At 40.8% G+C, this 4,672-nt stretch overlaps 2 non-coding genes across 2 annotated transcripts; one reads left to right on the top strand and one right to left on the bottom strand.

Moving 5' to 3' along the window:
• Positions 1–1,957: 1,957 nt before the first annotated feature.
• LOC148579633 (small nucleolar RNA R71) lies at positions 1,958–2,065 on the top strand. Its single transcript, XR_015896125.1, has one exon. It is a non-coding gene; the product is annotated as a small nucleolar RNA R71 (small nucleolar RNA).
• A 2,282-nt stretch (positions 2,066–4,347) lies between these two features.
• LOC148579632 (small nucleolar RNA R71) lies at positions 4,348–4,454 on the bottom strand. Its single transcript, XR_015895631.1, has one exon. It is a non-coding gene; the product is annotated as a small nucleolar RNA R71 (small nucleolar RNA).
• Between the last annotated feature and the right edge of the window lie 218 nt (positions 4,455–4,672).

The raw sequence follows: 4,672 nt of genomic DNA, 5'->3' as shown, positions 1-4,672 counted from the left end.
GGTGTGGAGGAAGGGGTTTTAGCTCTAACTTCTAATCATGGTCAGGCTCTGGGTTGTCTGGAGCTGGTAACAATGGCAAAGCACTGTCATTGTCCTCCGAGAATATCCCCACACTTGGACCTTGTCCCATGTACTTCTCTTCAAATTCCTCATGGTGAACTTCAGCCATAGTCTCATCTATAATGTCACACTAGAGGATAGAGTGATCCTCCGGAGGATGCTTCATAACTCCATTCAGATTGAAGATTACTACTCTGCCATCTATTTCAAAAGAGTATGTTCCTAAAAATGCATCTAATTTAAACTTTGAGGTCTTCAGGAATGGCCTTCCCAGTAGGATTGATGATGGCTTCTCTGAGTCATTTTGGGGCATTTCCAGGATATAAAAATCAATGGGGAATGTGAGTCCCTTAATGCCCACTAATACATCTTCAGCAACTCCAACCACTGTAATAATACTTTTATCTGCTAACACAAAACGAGCTACCGACCTTTTTAAGGGAGGGAGCCTCAAAACATCATATATAGACAAAGGCATTATACTCACACATGCTCCTAAATCACATATGCAATCAGAAAATACTACACCAACAATAGTACAATTAACCATACAAGGACCTGGGTCACTACACTTTTCAGGTAAACCACCCATTAAAGCAGATATGGAACTTCCTAAAGGAATAGTTTCTAATTCATTAATTTTATCTTTATATATACATAAATCTTTTAGAAACTTTGCATACTTAGGTACCTGTTGAATAACATCAAATAGAGGAACAGTTATCTCAACCTTTTTGAATATCTCTACCATTTTTGGATCAGGTTCCAGCTGCTTCCTGGGCTTCCTTGCAAGTTGTAGAAATGGAATAGGAGTGGTGTCTTCTGCAGTGTCTGCGCCTTTTGATGCTTCCTCCTATGGTTGAGCTTCTTCTTTTTCAGCTATGTCCTGTATGTCTTCTTCCTCTTCAACATCTTCTATTTCCACTACCTCTTCAGCTGAGGCGTGTTCTGGTGGGCTTGGCTCCTTCTGGTTCCTCTCCTGCAGTGTGGTTCTGGACCTTAGGGTGATGGCATTAATACCGCCCTTGGGATTGGGTAATGGTTGAGAGGGAATTCCACTAGAGCTCAAAGGTTGGTTATTGGAGTTATTCATTGATCCAATCTGGGAGACAAGAGCTTGCAAAGTAGCGTTCAGACCATTCAGGGTGGCATTAATATTACTTTCTATAGTCTGCTGTCTCCGATCAATAGATTGTAGTAAGTCATCATTAGCAGAAGAAGAAGGATAAGTAATTTGAGAGGTATGCTGTTGGGTATTCTGTGGTCCTTGGGATTGCCTCAGGTGAGGTGCTCTGTAAGGCTGGTACTAGTTCTGCTGCCTGTTGTTGTTGTTATTCCACCTCTGATTTCCCTGATTATCTCTGCCTCCTCTGTTGTTGTTGTCCCTCCAATCCTGGTTAGAATTGTCCTGCCATACATGGTTGTAATTGCCACTTTGATTGTACCCTTGGTTGGGGCGGTCATAGAAGTTATGAGTGGCTGCCACGGTGTTATCTTCCTGCTAGAGCTACGGACATTCATCAGTATAGTGGCTATAATCAGTACAGATTCCGCAAACTCTCTGTGGGACTAACTGTTGGTTTTGCTGTGGTGGATAAGGTTGAGCTTGCTGAACTTATTCCTGGTTCAATTGCATCTGCTTCAGCAAGTTGGTCATTTCACAGATACTCTGAGTTAAAGCAGCAGTCTCTCTGCTAGAGGATACTTCTACAATGGCTTTTGTATGGCCTTGTTTCTGCCTGTGGTTCCTAGTAGATTTAGCTAAGTTGCTAATCAATTGCCATGCCTCATCAGTGGTCTTGTACTTTTTTATAGACCCATTGCTAGCACTTTCCAATGTGGTCTTATCTTGGGGCCTCATGCCCTGTGTGACGTAGCCGAGTAACACTATCTTGTCAATCATATGGTGGGGGCAAGCTTCCAGAAGATTATTGAAACGCTCCCAGTACTCATAGAGAGTTTCAGATTCATCCTGAACAATCATGGAAATATCCTTCCTCAGTTTATCAGTAACTTCATCTGGAAAGAACTTTTCCAAAAATTCTCTTCTGAGTGTATCCCAGTTGGATACAGTTGCAGCAGGTTGAGTGTAGTACCACTCTCTTGCCTTTTCCTCAAGAGAAAATGGGAAGGCTGATAAACCACTATTTTATGGTTTATATTGTGTTTAATTGTGTGGTTTTATCATGATCCTTACCCACTTATTCATTAAATTAGCATGAAATTATAATCCCTTCATGAATTTATAACATGTTTGAAAACTGCTTCCTAGAAACTTTAATTATGTATTTTTAATTCCCCTTTATTCCATTCGATGCCGTGATCTGTGTGTTGAGTGTTTCAGACTTTATAGGGCATGAATGAGTTGGAGATTGGAAAGGAAGCTAGCAAAAATGGAAGGAACACAAGAATTTGAGGAGATAACCAGCGAGAAGTAACGCGGTCGCATGGCTCACGCGACCGCGGAAAGAAGAGCAAATCGCAGTGACGTGGCCACATGGTTCACGCGGCCGCGCGGATTGGAAAAGCTCAGGCGACGCGATAGCGTGGACGACGCGAACGTGTGGCAAGGAAAAGCGCGAATGACGCGTCTGCATGGATGACGCGATCGCGTAACATGTGCGATCTGCATAATCTGCAGACTTCGCTGGGGGCGATTTTGGATCTTATTTCGACCCAGTTTTCAGCCTGAAACAACAGACTAGAGCCAGAGAATATGTAGAAACAGAGGAGAATATTCATTCTGCACAGTTTACAGTTTTAGATATAGTTTTTCCTCCTCTAGGTTTTTCTCTCTAGGTTTTAGAATTTTAATTTTGGGAATTGATCTTAGCATTGGAACATTGAGAAGAGTTATTTTTCCTCATCAAGACCTCGTCATTCTAGTTCGTTCTCTTAACTTGGTTTTATTCTTCCATGTTCTTTGCTTTGTTCAATTTTGTCATTTGAATACTTTCATGATTATTTGATACAAGGATTATTTCTTCCATTTTAATTTATTTTTCCATTCCAATAATCATGTCTTCTTTTAATTCCCTTTCATGTGTTATGGATTTATTATTTACAATGAGTGAGTAGTTCCCTCACTTGATGGGGAGTTGATTGAAAGGAACTCTTGAGTTGGAAGGATTGAAAGAAAAATTGTAATTGGGTTAACTATTGGATTGTTATCTAATCACTAACACCAATCCCTTTGAACTAAGTGGGTTGCAACTCGTGAACAGATCTAGCATTCCAACTTGTTTGATTTTCCTTTACCTAGTAAAGGATAACTAGACGGAACAACCACTAATTATAAATTAATCTTGAAATCATCCCATCAATAATAGAGATTCCAACTAATCAACTCCCAGTCAAGGCTTTTATTCATATTATTTAAATTTTCTCTTTTTAATTTTCCCTCTACTTAACTCAACTTCTTGGAACATCTGATTAATAAAATAGCACACTTTTCTGCAACTCGTTGGGAGACGACCTGGGACTCCAACTCCCAGTAATTTTTAATTTAAACTCTCTGTGACATATTTCTAAATTGATAGGCAGATTTTTGGTGAGTTAAGAACTATACTTGCAACGTAACTATTTTAATAATTTTTAATTCACCAACTTCTGCGCCTCATCAAATTTTTGGCGCCGTTGCCGGGGAGTTGCAATAGAGTGCTAAAGTTATTAATTAGAATTTATTTATTTGCATTTTATTTTATTTTGTTACTATGAGCTGCATGTTTCTTCCGTCAAATGACGCGTTCACTTCCTGATCCGTGCTTGCTAATATTCGATCCTGAAATTGAAAGGACTATTTCACGAATAAGGCGAGAACAGCATCGGTGAGTCCGCTCTGAGGGCGGATCTGAGAGTGAACTTGAGGAAGAAACCAGCCCCCGTTCTACTGATTCGGTTGTTTTACGTGCAGAAGACATGGCAGCTAGGAGAGTTACCATCCAGGAGGAAGGAGCCCCTGATTTTACAATGCAACCGTTTCAAGCGCATCATCCAGCGGTAGCTACAGATTTTGAAATAAAGACCGCACTGCTAAATTTGATGCCCAAGTTTCATGGCCTACCTGCTCAAGAGCCTATCAAGCACTTGAGAGATTTCCAGGCAGCCTGTTCTACTGTCAGGCGTGATGGTACTGATGAAACTTCAATTTTGCTGAAAGCTTTCCCGTTTTCTCTCGAGGGAAAAGCTAGAGAGTGGTACTACACTAAACCTCTGGCAAATATATCCAACTGGGATACACTCAGAAAGGAGTTTTTGGAGAAATTCTTTCCATCTGAAGTTACTGATAAACTGAGGAAGGATATTTCCACAATTGTTCAGGATGACAATGAGACTCTCTTTGAATATTGGGAGCGCTTCAATAATCTTCTGGAAGCATGCCCCCACCACAGGATTGACAAGATAGTGCTACTTAGCTATGTCACACAGGGCATGAGGCCCCAAGATAAGACTACATTGGAAAGTGCTAGCAATGAGTCTATGAAGAAGTACAAGACCACTGATGAGGCTTGGCAATTGATCAGTGATTTAGCTGAATCTACTAGGAACCACAGGCAAAAGCAAGGCCGTTCAAAAGCCGTTGCAGAAGTATCCTTTAACAGAGAGACTACTG

The sequence above is a fragment of the Arachis ipaensis genome, chromosome B10 (genome assembly GCF_059453495.1).
Source record: "Arachis ipaensis isolate K30076 ecotype BB chromosome B10, ASM5945349v1, whole genome shotgun sequence".
Taxonomy (NCBI): Eukaryota; Viridiplantae; Streptophyta; class Magnoliopsida; order Fabales; family Fabaceae; genus Arachis; species Arachis ipaensis.
Note: the sequence above shows the minus strand (reverse complement) of the source record. Positions and strands in the feature narration are given on the sequence as shown.